The sequence below is a fragment of the Lycium barbarum genome, chromosome 3 (assembly GCF_019175385.1).
Source record: "Lycium barbarum isolate Lr01 chromosome 3, ASM1917538v2, whole genome shotgun sequence".
Lineage (NCBI taxonomy): Eukaryota > Viridiplantae > Streptophyta > Magnoliopsida > Solanales > Solanaceae > Lycium > Lycium barbarum.
Window position 1 is genome coordinate 89,212,547 of NC_083339.1, and position 23,225 is coordinate 89,235,771.

Genomic DNA, 23,225 nt, shown 5'->3' on the forward strand with positions numbered 1-23,225 from the left:
AGCTGAGTACGAAGTCTTGACTGGAAGAAAGTGGGCTGATTTTGTCAGTCTATCAACAATAACCCAGACAGAGTCATTTTTCCGTGGAGTGCGAGGGAAACCTGTGACGAAGTCCATATTAATTACCTCCCATTTCCAGGTTGGAATTTCCATCTCCTGCAATAGCCCTCCAGGCTTCTGGTGCTCTATCTTAACCTGGTGACAATTTGGGCACTGGGCCACAAATTCGGCTATGTCCTTTTTCATACCATCCCACCAGTACAAACACCTAAGATCATGATACATTTTTGTCAATCCCGGGTGAATAGAATAACGAGCACAGTGTGCTTCCCCCATTACCTGCTGCCGCAACCCTGCAACCTCAGGTACACATAATCTGTCACTGTATCGTAGTACTCCATCGGCTGACATCTTAAATGGGGTCTCGTCCTTCTGAAGTGTTGTATCTCTATAATGTACCAGAACAGGATCCTCATATTGCCGCCTCTTTACCTCTTCTACAATAGAGGAATCAGCAACACCTCGTACAATAATGCTACCATTATCAGAATCAGCCAAGCGAAATCCAAGACTAGCTAGCTGATGAATCCCACGGACTATCTCTTTCTTTTCTGGTTGTACGCCTGCCAAACAAGCCATAGATTTACGGCTGAGTGCATCTGCTACCACATTAGCCTTTCCTGGGTGATATAGAATATCGACATCATAATCTTTCAGCAACTCTAACCATCTCCTCTGTCGCAAATTCAGCTCCTTCTGCTTAAAGATATACTGGAGACTTTTATGATCTGTATAAATATCAACATGCACGCCATACAAATAATGTCTCCATATCTTCAAAGCATGTATCACTGCTGCCAACTCCAGGTCATGTGTAGGATAATTTCTCTCATGTTTCCTAAGTTGTCGGGAGGCATAGGCTATAACTCTGCCGTGTTGCATCAACACGCAACCCAACCCAACACCGGAAGCATCACAATAGACAACATATCCCTCTGGCCCTTCAGGAAGAGTTAGAATAGGAGCTGTAGTCAACTTATCTTTCAATAATTGAAAACTCCGTTCACAAGCATCGGTCCACTGGAATTTAGCTGCCTTCTGTGTTAGCCTTGTTAAAGGCGCTGAAATAGAGGCAAACGTTTCAACAAATCTCATTTAATACCCTGCAAGCCCCAGAAAACTACGTACCTCAGTAGGCGTCGTAGGTCTAGGCCAGGTTTTGACCGCTTTGATTTTCTGCGAGTCTACCCGAATACCATCTGCTCCAACAATATGCCCCAGAAATGCTACAGAAGTCAACCAGAATTCACATTTAGAGAACTTAGCATATAACTTCTGGAGCTGGAGTACCCTGAGTACTTTCCTCAAGTGCTCTGCATGCTCTTCTTCCGATCGTGAATAGACCAGAATATCATCAATGAATACAATCACGAACAAGTCAAGGAATGGATTAAACACCCTGTTCATCAAGTCCATGAACACTGCTGGAGCATTGGTCTGCCCAAAAGACATCACTCTAAACTCGTAATGTCAATATCGGGTCCTGAATGCAGTCTTCGGAATATCTGTCTCCCTTACCCGCACCTGGTGATAACCTGACCGCAGGTCTATCTTTGAGAAGCAATTAGCACCCTGCAACTGATCAAATAAATCATCAATCCTGGGGAGGGGATATCTGTTCTTTATTGTGACTTTGTTCAGCTGCCTATAGTTAATGCACATCCGCAGTGACCCATCTTTCTTTCGTACAAATAATACTGGTGTGGGCCACCTGCACCACCCCCAAATCGACATTCCCTCATAGTATGGCCCTGACGGTCGCAAGTGAAACAAGCACCAGTCATGAAACGACACTCCCCCGGATGGCGTCTGCCACATCGAGGACACGGGGGTATAGGTGGTCTCATCTGGCCCGAATTCCTGTGCATCTGGAATCCTGAAGTCATGGAGCTTTGACTAGCTCCCGAGTACCCCATGCTATCAAACCTCCTACCAGTAAATCGTGAAGGTGCACTCCGTGCCGGCTGGGAAGGATATCGACTATACTGCTGTTGGGGCTGTCCGCCCCGAAAGTCACCAGAATGATACCCAGCTGATCTAGCTCTCTTATGTTGACCCCTGTCCTGCTCCCTATCAAATCGACGCCCTCTCGGTCGACCCTCAACTCCCTGTGCATATGCCTGCACTCGAGCGATATTTATACCGGGCTGAGAAGCCATTGCCATGCAGCTATCAATCAAATAATTATCCAACCCCATTACATAACGATGCACCCTATCTGCCATGTCAGCTACCATAGCGGGCGCGTACCTAGCCAGCGAATCAAACTCGATGCTATAGTCTCGAACACTTCTACCATTCTGCCTCAGGTGTATAAATCTGTCAACTCTGGCTCGCCTCATCTCTGGAGGCAGAAAATGACCCAGAAAAGCCTCTACGAACTCGTCCCATACTGCTGGTGGAGCATCTTCACCCCTGGACAACTCCCAGGACTCATACCAATTAACTGCCACATCCCGTAACCGATATGAAGCAAACTCGACCGACTCAGTCTCGGAGGATTTTGTCACCCGCAACGTACGCAGCATCTGTCGAATAAACTCCTGTGGATCCTCTGCGGGTTTTGACCCATAGAACTCTGGGGGTTTACAAGTTAGAAAATCGCGGACCCTCAAACTGTCGTGTCTATCCGCATAATCACCTCCTAACCCACGTCTCCGAGCCTGTCCCGATACCAACCAAGTCAATAACTGTACTGCTTCACGCATAGCCCTATCCTCGGCCCCTGGCTGGGGAGCTGGAGGCTCGGGTGCTGGAGCCGCAGGAGCTGGTGGTAAATCTGTCTCCTGACCTGCAGCTGTTGCTGCCCTAGGCTCCTCTGATAGTGATGGGAATAAGCTCTAGTGACCCTCCGGGTCCCACTGGTCTCCCCAACTACCGCTTTGCCCTTCTGGGCGGCTATTGCCTTCTTTGGAGGCATCGCTGTAAACATAACAATCTGTTAGGGAAAGATTTATCCTGGTAATACAGCTCTATCGCACGATCTAGAATGAGAAGAAAAGATGACATCCTAAATGTCCTGTAGCTTCCTGTTTATAAATGTGGTGCACAACACATCGATAAACAAGATTCTACTAGACACAGTCTGTGGACACTCCGAGGATTTGACCGCTCTGATACCACTTTTGTCACGACCCAACCCCGTAGGCCGTGACTCGTGCCCGAATTGGACACTCATATTATATGTTAACTATAGTCATTTACAATTAGCATGTCATGATCTCATTTGTATATAAAAAGATAGGGAGTTATTTTAAATTCGTCAAGTTTTGTATGTCTTAGTCACCTGTCTCCCGAGGAGTTGCACTTTTCAAACAACATCATATATATATATATATAATCCTAAGCAAGCCGACAAGGCTGCCACGATATACAAAATACCAAATATACACACATATGCAAGCCGACAAGGCTGCCATTACGAATGGGTATGCCCCAAACTTAAGTCAAAACATAAAACGCATCAACAACTGTAAACAGACCCACACAGATGTCCACAGACCTCTAAGAGTAATGACCGTATTATGTGGCGGGACAGGGCCCCGCCGTACCCAAACAAACACATACGAGCACAACATAAGGAGATTATACCACAAGCTAGCTCCGGAACAAAGGAGCAGTCCAAAATAGCTGAATGATGACCTAAGTTGGCGGATCTCCGAAACGAGCGTCTGTACCTGCGGGCATGAACGAAGCCCCCCGAGGAAAGGGGTTCAGTACGGAATATGTACTGAATATGTAAAGCTTGAAACATAGTAATAGACTTATATTGAGACAAGGTGTATAGGATTCAATGCAACAACTAGACTTTCATAAAATTTGCCTTTGAATATATTTCATCTGTATCGTTCTCATATCAGTGTCATTATATAGTTTCGTAATCAAAGCTGCATAGTCATTCTGTATATAACATATATAACGTGTCCCGGCCCTTTTTATGAGGGACTCGGTATTTATAATCGTGGCATCATAAACATAAACATGTACGTGTCCCGGCCCTTTAATGAGGGACTCGGTAATAATGAATATATATATGCCCTCCTGGCCACCATCTCCACATCATCATATTATCATATCGTCATATTATCATCATATCATTATGTCATCATATCATCATCATACCATCATATATATATATATAACGTGTCCCGGCCCTTTAATGAGGGACTCGGTGAATAATTTAGTAAACATGCGCATGAAAACGTATCCTGGCCCGGGACTCAGTGAAAGATATAGCGGTAAGCACGAGCAGAATAATAGGCAACCACATATATGCAATTCATCTTTTTTGAGACTCAATGGATAAGCAACTAACCAGCTCTAAAGTGTCAAAATAATATTCATATTCAGTTCATTTTAAGTCTCATAACAAACTATTCAAGAAACATTTCAGATTTCATGTACATGTATCACTTTAACAAGGTATAGCTTTTGAAAGTCAAGTATGTCTCTAGTTGTGCAATTCTTTAAGTATAGGAACTTTCATGCATTATTCATTAGTCAATCATATTGTAGGCACATGACAATAACCTTAATGAAATATAGAATCATAAGTCATACATGAAACTAGAGAATTGAATTTACCTCAAGGTTCATATCGTTTCATTCTTACGTCTAGGACATGCCAAAAGAAAGAAGGAATAGGCTTTACATACCTTTTGCGTTTAGTTGTATTCTAACTTGTACTTGCTGCCCAAAAACACTTATCCTATATCAAGATGTGAAGAACTACAATTAGTCTACAAGGGCATTCAATACGTCTTGTGACATTCACACTTCCTTTCTAACAATTAAACGACGTTTCGTTCGCATTCGAACCAACTAGCGTTACAAGCTACCATTGCTAATCGTTCTTTCATATATTGATCAAAACTTGTTTAAGCATGACTTAGGGAACTTGGGCAGTCCATACACCATCCAAAACAGTTTCATACACACGGCTAATCAACACACATCGCATTTCCATTCTTACTTAGCAAATTTCCAGTTTTAACTTGCAACAACACAACACTTTTAATGACTTTACTTTCATGAATCTTGGAACTGTTTTAGCATCATTTTAATTCTTACAACAGCCCACAATCATTTCAGTTTTAACTTGAATCATGGCATTTTACATTCGCTAAACGTTTGCAACAAGAATCAACATTCAACACACACAATTTTTTACTTCTAACTTCCAAAAACTGTCCACGGTTTTGGACTGCCTTTACACCTCAATATAATTCATTTCTTTAACACCCCAATTCACAAATTAAACATGCATACAATACACCACAATGTCCATAACAACAACAATCGAAATGTGACCCAAAACAGTCCCTAATTCTCCCTAAAACAGTCCCTACTACACGGCTACAACACCCTTCCACCATTTCATGATTTTCATCCGTTTATCCAACTACAATGCATTCAATCCAATTCCAATACATGTTCAACAAGATTAAGCATGACTTCATTAGAATCTTCAACACATGATTCATTTTAAATTCGAGCAAAAACAGTCCAATATCCAACATGCAACATCACAACCAAACTCCTACAATCTTTGTTCATTTACATATGTTGATACATATTCAATTCACCAACAATACATGCACAATGAAATCAGTCATGAACTCACCTCACACACGGCTCACTCCCTACTTCAACTACAACCACAATCCAACAAGAACTTGCATGAACTATACATTCAAATCATCATGCAACACAAGAAACAACAAACATTCTTACCTTTCAATCTTGTGCTTCACTTGGCCGAAACTTCAATCTATTTGGGTGCTTCACTTTCTTGTTTCTCTTCAAAAACTAACACACCTTCTTATACACTAGATGATGAGTAAATTTGATGGAGAAAAACTGGAATTTTTGGGCACAATTTCACCTCACTCTCTCGGCTAGCTCTTAGCCGAGAGCACCTCTCTCTACACTCTTCTTTCTCTAACTTTGGGTGTTGAAATGAATTGCTAAAGTGGAGTGAATCAGAATTTTGTGTCTATATGTCCCCCCTCCTTGACTTGGACATGTGGATCACACTAAATTGAGTCAAGATTCCTTGACCATAACCTTGAAAGGCACGGCCAAACATGGTCCAAAAGTGGACTGATTTTTGGTCTTTCCAATCCCACTTATTAATCCGATTATGGTTAGTTTAATCCCAATTTTCCATTAATAATTTAATGCCACACGAAAATTGTGGATAAATTTTGACTCGACACGAAACCGGAAGTTAAAATCTCTACTTCATATCTTAAGATAGTCTTGCCTTTAACTTGTCGTGCTTATTTTAAAACGTCCCGACGTATGAAAATATGGGACATAACAACGACGATAAAGTGATGGAGAAAAGTTATCATCAACGACAGATACAGTATGATTATGATTTGTTTTGAAATCAATGTCGGGTACAACTCAAGAGTAAAAGAGTATGAGGCATAAGGGGTATTAGTTGCGCATGAGACTTAGGCGTCGGAAAACAAAGATGACGTTACAAGTGAACTTTGAACTCCGAAGAAGAGGGCAAGTGACATTATATGGATTGTATCGATAACTAGACCTACTACTATTGTGAGCATCCCTATGGGGCAAAAAGTTGTTAATTGGAGCGGATTTAGACATTGACTCATAACTACTAGATGAGCTAAGAAAAATATATTCTTGTTCGGATTGCTATGTCGGTTGTGATACTTGATTACAAAACTGCAAGATGAGTATGTCAAGACTTCACACATGAATTATCGTAGCTATAAATTATGGGAAACGGCATATATGAGATGTAGTATAGTAAGGGATATATGAATTCAAGATTTGAAGGTGAGGCAGCGGATTTGAGAATGGTACAAGTAAAATCCTTAAAGGCGGGAAGAAAGTAAAGAGAATACAAGTTTATAGATTGAAATGATGGACCCTAGGGTGTGACAGATAGAGACTCTAAAACAAAGAGTGAGAGTTACGTAGAAATGAGTCTAATAACTAGTAAATAAACGAACACGAATTGAGCAAACATCTGAGACTGTACGGGAAATCATTCATGAAGACCTTGAACCATGTGACATTGAGAGAGAATAACTCAAGGGATATTGTAAAAGATAGCGATGCTATACTAGAATGGAGGCAAAGGTACTATCGGTAAAGTCGTAATTAATGATATTGCGATTTATAAGCGACAATTCAGAAAGGGACCTAAGGTTTTCTATAGTAGAACATAAGATATGATAATCAAGGGAAAAATGAAGGAAGGAAGAGAGCATGGCGAGATAAGTTACTATAGATAGACAAAAGAGTTTAGGTATATATAATCACCGAGCCTATCCATGGTCGGGTACGCGAAACGCCGAACCTTCGTGGTCGGGTATGCTATGTAAATGAATATGTATATGAACATGACTGTGGATACGATATGTAAATGAGTACGATTATGAATACGGATACGGATATGGATACATGTATATGTATAGATGTGTATGTACACGAATCACGCAAGGACGATTATGTAACTTGCAAGTATTTATGCGTCGCCAATAAAACCAAGTGGGTACTCAAAAAGAGGAGTAAGAGGTAAGCAAGAATAGTGTGGGTATGACACTCCGGGTCAGTTGAAGGAAAATATATGGTGAAATTTTCATGGACTACCGGATAGCTTAACATTCGAGGACGAATATTCCCAAGTGGGGAAGAATGTTACACCTCAGAAAAAAATTCCGTTCATGCACAGTGAATAGACTGACGAAGGGTACGACGTATTCAATGTCTTGATAAGTAAGAAATAAAATTTGATGATTCTAGATGAGATTTCAAAGACATTCGAAGTAAAAGAAGAAAGTTTTCCAAGAAAGACAAGGTATACGTTATGTATTGAGAAGGATTTATGAGTAACGAATTAATGATGTTTTGGAGAAGATTTATAACGTCCCTTAGATTTTTAATGAGGTCATAAACAAGTGCTAAGAAGGTTCCCTAAGGATTGGAGATCAAATGAAGTGACAGGAAAAAGATCAGTGAAAAGATGAGTTATAGTCGATTATACGGTCCGTATAATGTTATACGGTCCGTATAATAGTCCGCAGAATGGTCACAGTGAAGCCCCTCATTGGTGAGATTATACGGTCACTTATACGGACCGTATAAAGTTATACGTCCCGTATAATGTGCCGTATAATGGTCACAGAGGCAAGTTGTTGAAGAGGTGATTTTACGGTCACTTATACGGACCGTATAAAATTATACGGCCCGTATAAAGTACCGTATAATGAACACAAAAGAGAAAATTCGACGGGGTGATTTCACGGTCACTTATACGGACCGTATAGGTGTCCGTATAATAAGGTCGGCACAAATTTTTAATTTATAAAAACAGCACCCCAAGTTCATTTATTTCATTCCCATTTCTCCTCCACGATTCAAGAATTCTCTAGAACCTTCCACACAATCCATATACAAGAACTCATGAGAAATTGATGATCAACTTCATCAAACCCACAAAATCAAGTGTAAGAAACACATTAAAGCTCATCCAAGTCAAGGAATATCAATGGAAGTGAACTAGGGTTTTGGTGCAAGAGGAGTATTTCAACTCAAGGCTTATTTCTCACTATATAAGGTAAGTTTTATGGTATTTACATGTTATTTAAGGTATTGAAAAGTTGAAACACTTGGATTGTCGAAGGAGATAGAAAATGGATCATGAATGTGTGAATAGTGACATTTTGAGTAGTAGTTTAGAGTGAATCACGAATATTGAGATGTGGTAATTATAATTAAGCTATAAATGACATTTAGAACATGGGGTAAGTATTACATGTGAGAAAACGCAATAGGGAATCATGACCATGATTATGGAGGAATTCAAGTGAAATTGTGAAATGTGCAAAATGTAGATGAATGATGATTGTTGCCTATAATATTGTGAATGTTGTTATGGATGTCTTGGAGTTGATATACAATATGGGGAAGGTTGTATAGACAAAGGAAATGCAGCCCAATTTTCTCTAGCTTTAGTAAGCACGTTCATATAATCGATTAGCTAATGTTAATGCGAATTCTCTTGAAGGTAGAAACGTGAACATTAAAGGAGAACAATCAAGCGATGGAAATGGTTAAACGAAAGAGGTATGTAAGGCTAGTCCCTTCTTTCTAAGGCATGAATCCTATAGTATGATGTCCCCTCCTTCTTCATGATTTTCCTACGTATCAAAAGCTATGAGTCTACGATTATAAAGAGTATCACAAGATAAAGAAAAGAGACATGTATGAGCATGATGATATTGATGATGAATCTAAGTCTAGGAGTCCTAAAGCTCATAAACGACATTCCTACGAAGATGGCAATCCTTATACGATTCCTATGATATTATTTCTCTACCTCTCCCTGACTTTCTTATATTCCGGAGCTGTGAGTCAACATTAATAGAGATCTTCTTATGAGATAAAGATGAGGAATGCATTGTGAATATGATAATGAAGATGATTAGCTTAAGTCTAAATATTCTAGAGTTCATGGTATAATGTTCCTACCAAGCTTACGTCATTAACTATAATCTATTGGTGTTACTTATTGTATACACTCACCTTATGTGCTAATTCCTTCAAGGTGAGGCGAAATACCTATGAATGCTCCATAATGTAATCGGGGGTTCGCGACCTTATGTCACCCCGACATTGTAATAGTTTGTCCATAAGCCTTATTGCACGTCTTATGACCAATGTTCCGCAAAGTTGCGAGTCTATGTCCATAGAGAATTTCGTATGAGATAAGGGTAAGACATATGCTATATAAACGGTAGTGGTGATGTTGAGCTTATGCCTAGAGATTATAAAGTCTATCCTGCGATATTCATACGAAGTCCATGCTACGAATATAATGTGATTTTCATAGATTGTCTTTAAATTTAAATGTATGCATTAATGAAAGGTTACGATACACTTATAAGATGCATGCGATGACAATGATGATGATGAGATATACTGATCCTTGTTATGATGTATGTGATATGGTCGAGCCATTACGTGACCGAATATGGAAGATATGTATGTGATACTGTCGAGCCACTACGTGGCCGAATACAGATACTGTCGAGCCACTACGTGGCCGAATACAGATATTGTCGAGCCACTACGTGGCCAAATACGGATAATGTTTAATGTGTATGAGCAAATACGATACCATGATACATATATATATATATGACAGGATGATGTATGCGCTATGATGATCCATGTACTATGATTATATATGTTATGGGCATGAATGGTATCCACCCTCAAAAGTTACGTAGGTTTTATCTTCATCTTATGTTTTATGATTTCTCGATTATGTTCATTTCATTCATGCCTTACATACTCAGTACAATATTCGTACAGACGTCCGTTTTCTTTGGACGCTGTGTTCATGCCCACAAGTAGACAAGGAGGTGATTCAGACTCGTAGGAGCTATTAGCTGACTTGAGGGCACTCCGTTGTTCCAGAGGTGCCACTGACTTATTCTTTTCTGTATATATATATATGTATTTTGGGCACGATGGGGTCCTGTCCCGTCTCTATGTCTAGCATTCTAGTAGAGGCTCGTAGATACGTATGTGTGGGTAGTATGGTCTCACGATGTTACTATTGTATTTATATTATTATTTTGATAGCTGAGAGGCTTATGTATGTAAAAGTAGCTATATTTTCAAATGAAAAATGGTTTCCCTATGATTTGAGTATTATATTAATGAATGTACGCTTAGTGAGTATGATGAGCAATAGAATGAGTGGTGCTTGGTGGTTAGCCCCGGGTACCCGTAATGGCCCTAGACGGGTTTTGAGAAAAGTGGTATTAGAGCAGTTCAGTCCTAGGAAGTGTCTTCGAGCCGTGTCTAGTAGAGTCTTGTTTATGGTGTGTTGCGCGCCACATCTATAAACAAGAGGCTACAGGGCATTTAGGATGGTTACTCTTCTTTCATCCCTAATATCGTGCGATAGAGCTAAGCCATAGGAAATGAGATTCCTTATACTAACCCCTAATTGCAGCAGAAGAACGGTATTGACTGAAGAAAGTGATTAATGATGTTGAAGTTACAGAGATTGAATGAATCAGAACAAAGGTAAGCGACGGTACGAAAGATGTGTGTCGAGTAAGGTAAGAATATTGAGGTTTAATTGAAATGTAAAGCTGAAGGATGAAAGGGAAAGTAAATAGGAAGGGATAACAGGGCAGATCGCTAAAGGATCAGGCACATCTCGAAGTGAGATATATGAGGTAAGGTTCGACATCTTTGTGCTTTTACTTGACAGTGGGAGCCCTGTGTGGCTGAGATATGTCATACATATATATTGGACCCGTGAGGCATTGTTGGTATTTGCTGCGTGCAAGCTTTGAGATAGTAAGAAATATAGAGGAAACTCTGCCGAAAGTTTCCTAGAATCTAAAGGAGATAAGATATAAGCTTGTAATATGTCCCAACAGGAAAAGATGTTGTGCAAAAAGAAATGGCAGGACGAGATTAAGTTAGGAGCATCGTTAACAACTACAAGAGATGAGTTAAATACTATTGAATTGATAGTAACAGTAGCTTTAAGATCGACATTGATGCGGTAAAGAGAAATGCTTGGTAGTACTAAAACGTGACACAGAAGGGAAAGGGTAGCCCCAATAGAGTGTGATACTGAAGTATTGATTGGATGGATAAGTACAACTAAAATACGACAAGTCTATTAGCAAAATAAAGTAACAGCATCCGGAGACAAGGGTACGAATATGAAGGGATATAATGAATATGAATACATTGGTGAGATAACTTATGTGGTAAGTGTAATAGGGTTGATCAGAAAGAGTAATAGGTTAAGTATGCTTCCTTCACGAGGTTTATTCTATTTCATAAGAGGGCTTGTGACTGAGATCAAGAAGTGTCACTCTATAGATTTGATTATGATCAGGGTATAATGAGAACTTAACAAGAACTGTAATACAAAGTATAGCGAAGAAACGACTAAGGATGTGACATGTTCCATATGAATAAAGAATGAATGCAAGTGTGAAACTAGCAAGCGACCCATGGGGCAGTAGATGAGAAAGCTTATAAGACCTTGTTAGGGGAAAGTCTAGCATAGGGGTTCCTCAATGACATAAATAATAGCAAGCAAAAAGGGGGAAGTCAACTTGAAAAAGAAATTAGAGAAAAGTGATATGGCAAAGTAGTAATGGTTTGTGATTGGTATAATCAAGAGTGTGAGTGATATCTTTAGCTGGATTTAAAAGACCAAGACTACAGAAAGATGAATAACGAAATAGGACGATTGTTAGAAAAAGGATCACCATAATAAGGATGAGAGGGGACGATCAGAATGAACAGAATGAGTTTTGGAAGCGAATAATGGATTGTATAGAGGTAATATATTTTAAAGGACAGAGCCGTACAGAGTTAAGAATAGGATTCCTTCTACGAGGAATAAAGGATTGATTATGAAAAGAGAGGTAATACAAGAGCATCTAAAAGGAAAATAATACGAGTCTGGAATAATAATACATAAAGTGTCTATGTCTCTGAATATAAATAGGACATAATGATACAAAAGTCTTCAAGGCAGCGAATGTCCATGCTCACCCTGGAAACTCGAAGATAATGTTGAAGCAACTATCAGCCACGTGTACCGGAAGCAGATCCAACCTAATACTCTGCATTCATAAAGGAATGCAGCAAGTGCAGGTCAGTACAAAACAACAGTATTGGTAGGCATCATCGGCCGACTAAGCATAGCTTGTTACACTTTCCGTTTTGTTGCAATGAGATTTTGGCTTATTGGCAGTGTGTACCTTCGGTTCGATAATCCGCACCAGAGTTTTGGACATGAGATATTTTACCTTGTATGTGTACAAGAGTATAAGTATGCATTCTTGACATTACGAGGGAATTAGAAGTGAAACGAATCGAATCGAAACAAAACGGAGCAGTTTAGAAAAACTACTGAACGTTCGACGAGGCATGTCGACGGACCGTCGACTGTTGACCCTGCTCGTCTACCTGCGGATCTAGAATTTTCCAGCCCTGATTATAAATATAAGATCCCACATTTTTATTCCATTATTCTCCCAAAAACAGATCCTATATCTCTCTAGAACTCTCCAAAACCCTCCCTATATTTCTACAACAAATCTATACCAAAAAAAAAAAAAACAAGATCAAAAGCAAAGATTAAGAGATTCATGTACCAGGAAGCCTATTAGGGGTTTTGAAGAGTAAGAATTTCTTTAGTATTCAATATTTCATTTTAATGGAGTAAATTGACTCAAGGCTTGTTTCTAAGTAACTAAGGTGAGTTTTATGTTTATTTCATGTTATTGAGTGGTTAAAAGACTTGGATTATGGAAGAAAGTGGAATATGAGCTTAAATATGGAAATAATGGTATGTTGGGTAGTAAGGTAATGTGAATCATGATTCTTAATATGAGATGAATATAATCTCGTTATAGATGATGCTAATGATGTTGTGGAAAAGTGTGTGAGGAATAAATATGATGTTGTATTATAATTATGGTTATGGATATCCTTGGAGGGGAATTGTGAGAATTGAATAATGCTTAGCTTAAAGAGGTTATTGATTAGGATATTATGGGTGTTGTTGTTGATGGTTGGAAATTGTTACGGTTGGAGGAAGTGGTTAAAACAATGGGGATATTGCCCAATTTTCGTTAGCTCTTAGTCGCTCCAGCTTAAGCTTAAGTTTGTCTTCAATTATCTAATTTTCGTACGAATTCCCTTGAAGGTAGAATCGCAAGCTTGAGGGGCACGCAATTAGACAATAGAGTTGAAGAGATACAAAGGTATGTAAGGCTAGTCCCTTCTTTTCCCAAGGCATGATTCCTATGACATGACTTCTTTTGTTTTTCCATGACCTTCTTACATTCTGGAAACTATGAGTCTATGTTTATAAATAGCTCCTCATGAGATAAAGATAAGAGATACGTTACGAATATGATAATGATGACGATGAGTCTAAGTCTAGAGATTCTAAAGCCCATGATATGATATTTTTTATGAAGCTAATGATCCTTATACGATTCCTTGATGTTACTCATTATTGCTAGACTCACCTTATAATTCTAGTCCCTTCAAGGTGGGACATGATGATCCTGACTACTCCATAATGGAATTGGGGGTTCTCGACCTTATGTCACCCCGATAGAGTTGTAGCTTTAATTGCTTTCTAATGCATGCTCTATGATAAGTACATGATGATGAGACTACACCATGCCTAGATGGCCGGGCATGACACCGCGAAGGCGGGTGGCTTATGATTACACCGTACCTAGATGGCCGAGCATGACACCGCTAAGGCGGGCGGCTTAAGATAACACCGTGCCTAGACGGCCGGACATGACACCACTAGTGGGCGGCGAGTGATAGTTACCCGGACGCGGGTTAACGATGATGGTATATTTTATATGCATAACATGTGTTTTCCATTAAAAGCTAAGCAAGTTATGTCTTCCCCTTACGTTTCATCATTTCTTTACTATGTTGGTATTGTTCATGCCTTACATACTCAGTACACTTTCCGTACTAAAGACCTTTTCTTTTGGACGTTGTGTTCATGCCCACAGGTAGACAGGGAGACGGTGCAGACCCGTAGGAGCTTATCTTATCAGCAGGTTTATAGGAGCACTCCACTACTCCGGAGGTGGTACTTATGGTCATATTATTTTGTGTCTATATTGGGTTATGACGGGGTCCTATCCCGTCCTTATTGCTACACCTCGGAAATTCCCCCGTGAACGTACAACGAATAGACCAACGAAGAATATGAGTATCTGATGTTTTAATAAGAAGGGAACGGCATTTGACGACCTTGAGTAGGATTTCAAAGGCAATTGCAATAATAGGTAGTTTATGCTCCACAACGACAATTTATGGGTCTCGAAAATGTGAAAAAGTTGCAGATTTGCACTTTCGCCCAGTCGATCGTAAAATGGAATACGGACCATAAAGTGGTATACGGCCCGTATACTTCCTTGTCGTATTCCAACTTACAAAACATCAACTTTCTGTCAAATGTTCAAATGGTTAAATACGACTTGGAATACGGACCGTAAATTGAAATACGGTAAACTGCGATCGTAAATCACCATGATTCCCAGCATACCTTTCTGGTATTGTTATGCTTAAATACGACCACGAAATACGGCCCGTAAACTGGAATACGGACCGTAAACTGGGTTTACGACCACTGTGCACTTCAACTACTGTTCATTCCGGATCAGATTTTAAGTCATTAAAAGGAGACCCAAGCTCATTAAATTCATTTCATTTCCACGATACTTCTCTCTAGAAACCTCTAGAATACTCTCCACTCTTCATTTACAAGAAAATCAAAGGAAATCCATGATCAATAACACTAAATCCATGAAACAAAGTGTATGAAACCTAGCTAGAGTTCATCTCTCTCAAGGAAACCCAAAAGAAGTGAATTAGGGTTTTGATGCTAGAGGAGTAATTCCATTCAAGTCTTGTTCAACCATTATATAAGGTAAGTTTCATGACTAAACCATGTTGTTTAAGGTATTGGAAGGTTAAGATAAACGAATTGTAGAAAGACATAGGAAATGGGTCATTAATGAGTGAATAGTGTCATGGTTGGATGGTAGTTGGGTTGAATCATGAATGTTGGTGTGTTGTGATTATGAATATGTTATAAATGACATTTATACCATGAAATAAGTATTATATATGAGGAGACGCGATAGTAAGCTATAACCATAAATGCGGAGAAATTGAAAAGAAATGGTGGATTGTGGTCAATGTATATGAATGATGATTGTTGATTGCGCTACTGTGAATGTTGTTGTGAGCGTGTGGGAGTCGATATAGCATATGGGAAAAGTAGTATAAACCAAGGAAGTGCTGCCCAATTTTCCCTAGAAATAGTAGCGCGTTCTCGTAGTCGAATTAACTAACGTTAATGTGAATTATCTCTTGAAGGTAGAAACGTGATATCGAAGGAGAACAAGCAAGTGATAGCTTAGTTAAACGTCAAAGGTATGTGAGGCTAGTCCTTTCTTTCTAATGGCATGAATTTTCTAGCATGATTTTCCTTCCTCTTTATGCGTTCCTATATTCAGAAAGTTAAACGCCTATGTCTATGAATAGCTATATAAGATAAAAGACATGTTATGAGCCCTAAAATGATATGATGTTATTTATTGCTCACACTCACCTTATATGTTAGTTCCTTCAAGGTGAGGAAAAATGTCAAAGAATGCTCCATAATGAAATCGGGGGATCACGACCTAACGTCACGCCGATAAAGTAGAGTTGTTGATAAGGCTTATGCATGTAGTGTGATAAATATGTTACGATAAGCATTTATGATGAGCATGTATGATGATGATATAACACCGCGCCTATTTGGGCGGGCAGTCAACCCCAAGGCGGTCAGCTATACTATACACCATGGCCAAATGGCACGGGCAGACACCAGTAGTGGGCGGCATGAGATGGTACCCCCAACGCGGGAGTCCTGGATGCAGGCTAATGTTATTATTATCACACCGATCCTATGTGGTCGGGCAACTTATATATTTACGCATACATGACATGATGAGAAGTATGAGTAAGCCAGCATGCATTATTTTCCTTATACTTGACAGTCAGATACGGATGTTCCATATTGATGTTTCCTTTATATCATTGCCTTATTTCATTGTTTATGCCTCTCATACTCAGTACAATGTTCGTACTGACGTCTGTTTTCTTTGGACACTGTGTTCATGCCCACAGGTAGACAGAGAGGAGAGCTCGACCCAGATCTGTAGTAGCTGTCACCTGATTGAAAGCACTCATTTGTTCGGAGCTGCTTATGATGATTCTTTTGTGTATAATCATATGTATGTATTTTTGGGCATGTCGGGGTCTTGTCCCGTCCTTATGTTTAGCACTCCAGTAGAGGCTCGTAGATGCGTAGTGTGGGTTAGATGATCTCACGAGATGCTATTATAATTATATATTATTTTGATGGCCGAAAGGCACATGTATATAAAAGTAATTATGTTTCTATTTGAAATATGATTTTCTTACCATTTGAGTATAAAAGTTGATAAAAGAGCATTAAATGAGTAAGATGAGTAGTAGAACGAGTGGTGCTCGGTGGCTAGCCCCGGGTGTACCCGTCACGGCGCCTAGCTGGGTCGTGACAAAAGTGGTATCAGAGCGGTTTAGTCCTAGGAAGTGTCTACGATCCGTGTCTAGTAGAGTCTTGTTTAGGGTGTTTTGCGTGCCACATCAATAAACAAGAGGCTACAGGACATTTAGGAAAAATGACCATCTTTCTCCTCATGAGATCGTGCGATAAAGCCGTGTATAAGATTTTACCCCCCTTAATAGTGTGTTATGATTTCAGAATGCCGCCAAAGGGAAAAGCTACAGCCGCCCAGAAGGGCAAGACTACGGCAAAGAGGCGGGTAGAAAGAGAGCCTCCGATGACTATAGAAGAAGGAAAATCACATAATGAGGCCTTGTTTAATACTTCTTCTACCCCGCCTAATGTGGAAGGACAAGGAGGAGCTCCAGCTCTAATTCCTCCACCGGTTGCTTCGGGTCAACAAATGACCGAGGCCGCACAGGCACAACGACAAAATGCGAGTTCAAGTGATCGGGCAGCAAGTACCAAAGCCCGTGATTTTATGAGTCTAAATCCTCCGGAGTTCTTCGGGTCAAAGCCGGATGAAGACCCACAAGGTTTCATAGATGAGATCTTGGGGACATTGATGATTGTCCATGCCTCCGAAACTGAATCCGCAGAGTTGGCATCTTATAGACTCTGGGATGTGGCAGTTTTATGGTATAATAACTGGGTATTATCAAGAGGAGAGAATTCCTCTCCTCCGGTTTGGCAAGAATTCGTGGATGCTTTCATTCGTCACTAGAGCGGATAGATTTCTAAATTTGAGGCAAGGAAATATGAGTGCCCGGGAGTATAGTATGCAATTTAATTCTTTGGCTAGTTATGCCCCGGCTATGGTGGCCGACATGGGAGATCGGGTACATAGATTTGTAAGTGGCCTAGGGCCACATTTAATCAGAGATTGTATGACGGCGTCCTTGCAAGACGGGGTGGATATTTCCCGAATAGAGGCTCATGCTCAGAATTTAGAGGGGTGACAACAACTACAAAGAAGTGATCGTGATAGTGATAGAAGGCAAAGCAAGAGGGCCAGATCTATGGGAGCAGGCAGTGACTATAGAGGGGGATCAAAACAGACATATCCTAGGTACTCAGGCCAGTAAGTGACCAGTGCGCCCCCTCGATTCGTAGGTAGGAGATTTGATCGCTCCTTCCGTTCAGGACAGGGCCAAAGTTTGAGGGCCTCAGATTCCCAGTTCAGAGAAGATTATAGCCAGAGGAGATCCCCAGTACCGCGATGCAGCCAGTGCGGTAGATTACATTCCGGACAGTTTCGCCAGGGTTCGGATGCTTGTTATACTTGTGGCCAGGCTGGGCACATGATGAAAAATTGCCCGTCAATGAGTGGTAGAGTTGGGGTTCAGCCTACATGTTCAGCGTGTTATATCCCGTATTTTATACGTTCGGATATTTCAAGGTAGTCGCGGCAAAGCTAAGGGAATGACCATCTTCCAAAATTATTTTAATATACAAGTTGGTTATGAATATTATTTATGAACATTGGTAGTATGAAAATGTTGAGAAAGGTTAAGGGTAAAAAGGGAAATTTACAAAATGGCCCATGGTAATATTGTGGAAGGCTAGGGGCAAAACGGGAATTTCACAAGGTGTTCAAGAAAGTTCTTGAAGGACCAAAGTGTACATAGTAAGATATTAGGTCATCTTTTATTTTAAGAAAAATTCAAGAAAAAAGAAGAAATTTCTAGAGAAAGAAAGAAGGGTCATGTATCCATTCTTTTTTTATTAAGGGACTTAAACATAAATATAGAAAGTGGTGGAAAGAATATATAATAAGAAGACATGTTCATCTTTGTTATATCCCGTATTTTGCATATTCGGAAAATTTGAAATAATTGTGACTAGTAAAACATAAGGCAATATTTTGGTCTTACTTAATATATAAGTTGTAAACGAAAATATTGTTGCGGAAATACAGAGGAAGGCTAAGGGCAAATTTGGAATTTGGAAAATTATTTTTCATTAGTTACAATTTGTCATGAAGTAAATGGGCCAAAAAAAAAGAGGAGAGGCCCAACATAAGGGGTGGCCGGCCATAGAGAGAGGCCCAAGGCCCATGGAGAATTAAAATCCATGTGATAAAAAGAGTAGGCTTATCATTTGTCTTCAATTAGAACATTCAAGAAGAAAAAAAAAAGTTGAGAGCAAGACTAGGGGCCATTCGGCCATGACTATGGAAAATTGAAGTCTTCAATTTTGATCCCAAAAAATATTTTCTTCTAGTATTCCTACTAATTCAAAGGTCCTCTTCAATGTGGTATAAGTGTTGAAACAAGAAAACCACTCTTTGTTGCGAATCACAGCTCTAGCTAAGTTGACAAGTTGTGAAGAAAGATTAGCAAGCTTGGATAAATAAGCGTAGCTAATAAGGCGTGGCACAGGTATGTAAGGCTTACCCTTTCTTTCTTCGGCATGTCCTAGAGCCACATAAGGCATGATATGGTATGCACTTTGGGGAGATTCTACTCTTGAATTCTGAGTTTTGTCCCTAAAGAGTTCCGTATGCATAAATGTTCAAAGTTTTGTTTGATTTGTTTCTGAATGGTATTCGAAAGACAATTGGTATGATTAACATTTTGATTTCCAAATGATAGTACGTTTAACTATTCCATTGAGTCTTTAATATATTTTGATATGCACATAGGAATCTAAAGGTTATATTTGGTTTGATCCATATGATATCCGGAAAAGATTTGTTTTTGAAGTTCTACTTAATATGTTTCCAAGTCTGCCTACGATTCTGATTCACTTCTGATATAAGTATGTCTGATATGATCCAGTTTGTTATACGATTGAGTAACGAGATAAGTATAAAGAGTTTTGTTTCTGAACGAATTTTGTAAGTCATAATGTCCCTAACATTTGGAAAAGATCCCAGATTTGTTCTAAAAGGCTTATGGAATGTTCTGTACTTCACACGTCCATAACTTTCTCATAAGAAGTCGGATTGACCCGAAACTTGTTTCTGAGCCGTCAAAGGTTGGTAAGTGTACATATCTATCGGGTCTTGATTTGTGTGCATATGGTTTCGTACTACTCTGTTCGTGCAAGCTTCAGTTTGATTTCACTGAGCCCGGGCCAGGATATGTTTTCGTGCGTACTCCTCTGCATTGTTCACCGCGACCCTCTCACTTGCCGGCCGGGGCATGTTATATATGATATGATGACATTATGATATAATGACGGGGTGGTGGCTAGGATGGCACATTCACCGCGTCCCGCAAAAGGGGGCTGGGGCACGTTACATGCATACATGATACATGACATTGGCATGCATGATTTCATTCAACGCGTCCCTCACGAGGGCCGGGGCACGTTATATGTTTACATGATATATGATTTACCGCGTCCCTCACCAAGGGCCGGGGCACGTTATATGTATACATGATATATGATTCACCGCGTCCCTCACGGGAGGGCCGGGGCCCGTTATATGCATATGTGATACATGATTCTGAGATGCATGATCTGTGTTTGGAAAGTAAACGTTTCAGCAGTCTGTACGTTCTGTATTTCCTTTGGACGTATGACATCATCTGTGTTTGGAAAGTAACCCATTTGGTATTCTGTACTTGTTGTATTCCTCCGGACAGGTGATATCGGTATACATGATTTGTGTCTGGAAAATAATCATTTGGTACTCCAAATAACGTACTTACTTTTGTACTGTCTGTTCGGTTATGGTTCTGTTCTCTATATTCCATGCCATACATGCTTTGTAAATTTTCCGTACTGACCCACTTTCTTCGGGGGCTGCGTTTCATGCCGCGCAGGTACTCCTAGACGAGTTGAAGACATTATAGAAGATGTTCCAGCGAAGATGGCAAGCTCCACTTGCTCCTGGAGTGGTGTCGAGTCAGAGTATATGTGTTATGGTTTCTGATTAATGTTAGAGACTTTGCAGACAGAGTCGTGGGTATTGGAAGTCAGTCCGTAAGCGGCTGTATCAGCCGACGTGTCATTTTGTATTATGATATAAATTCCATATGATTATAGATTTTGTTTGACTTGAGAAAAATAAAGAGAATGTTCTTAAAGTATTTACGATGAATTTTATTTGTATTTAAATTAAGAGTCCAGAAATATTATATGTGTAATACGTATCTGCGGGTTCGCTCGGCCTTAAATAAAGGTCGGGTGCCCATCAAACCCTAATAAGGTTAGGGTGTGACAAAGTGGTATCAGAGCAGGTCTGTCCTAAGGGTTGTCTACAAAGTCATGTCTGGTAGAGTCCTGTTTATGGTGTGAAGCGCGCCACATTTTTAAACAGGAGGCTACGGGGCATCTAGGGATTGTTGACCTTCTTTCTCTCTTAGATCGCGCGATAGAGCCAAGTCACATGAAATAAGATTCCTTACGTAAGCCTTACATACGGCGAAAAATGGCAAGTGGTGACATGGGAGGTCATAAAGGTAAGTCTGGATATATTTGTCCTGTTACCTGAAACAGAAAGTTCTGGATTGCTAAAATGTGATATGTAGCCATATACTCTGTACGGTATTGTTAGTATTTGCTGCGTACAGATTTCGAATGATAAGAATTTGTAAAGGTGACTATTGAAAATCACAGAGGGTAAAATGGTAATTGTAAAAAAAGAAGGGACGTGTTACGAATATGCTTTGGAATTTGTAAAACCTTGACTTGCTCCAGGTTACGTAGTAAAGGACATACGAGGAAGTGGACGCGATTATATAAGCATTAAGGCACCGAATTCCATCAAGGCTTCGAGGTTAAGCGTGCCAAGGAGGGAGGATGGGTGACCCCCTTGGGAAGTATACCCACAATTTCCACAAATGTAGATCCAAGAGATAAATAAGAAGTTGGAATAGCTTAACGGAAATTAGAATATACGGGATGGTTGGAGACCATAAAAGGCCATGTAGCACGCGACAGGTTAGACTAGAGAAGAGACAGAAAGTACGTCACGGCTCTGAAATTTAGATAGGCTTGAATAGCGTCTGGAAGTATTTTGTGGGTTAGTTGATAATAATTATATGTATATATTTATAAGAATATATATATATATGATATCTCATCTGTGAGGATATCAGTGGACACGTGTGTCCCAACAACTTGCGCTACGGTAAAGAAGGCATCAATCGAGTAAAGGATACTGGAACCTGAGTGGTAATAAGAAAACAAATGGTGCAAGTGCTATAAGATAGGCCGCTATTTTCACTACAGGTCAAGAATAGAAAAGTCTTAATACTATTATATTTGAAAAAGAAAGTGAGTGAGTATGTGGGAAATAAAAAGATCAAATATCAGAAAGAAGTGAAAGGTAAGAAACATGGCTGAGCAAGACCTCAAGAAAAGAAACGATTGGTAAAGCACAGGATTATATGGATGAAACTACAAGCATAGGAGCGTGGAAAGGATAAAGTATGGTAATATGAAACAAAGGAAAAGTGTGTGAGGTTTTAAAACCAATTTAAATAAGTGGAGCCAAAAGAATAGCGACCATGACAAGGAACGTGAAGTAAGAGAAAAGAATGATTAGGCCTTGTGACGATGTTAGAAGATTCCGGCTCTTGAAAGGTACATAAGGGAATAAAATGGGCAGTTATACTAATACGGTTGCCTCGAGTGTGGAAGAGCTCTCCTAAAAAGGTGACTTAAGAATAGGACAGGTTTGTGCACTAGAAGAAATATTTTATGAACCTCAAGTCGATACTGCAAATAACAAAAAAGGAGAAGGTACCAATCGTAAGGATTTTGTTCTAAAAACAAGAGTGGTGGAATGCTCGAAAATACGGATGCGCCGTTGCAACGCAAGTGCACGGTTAAGAAAAATTACAAGTAAGTAAGTGAGCTAAATGTGCGAAAGGACCAATAGTGGATGGAAACATATGGGAATGTCGACAAGAATGATGATATCGATAGAGAATGAAAGAAAAACCTATGATAAGGAGTTTTCGATATGTTAAGCGTAGGGTTGGATAGAAAGACGAGGGGGGGGGGAGAACATATTATATCAGACTTAAAAGGAATC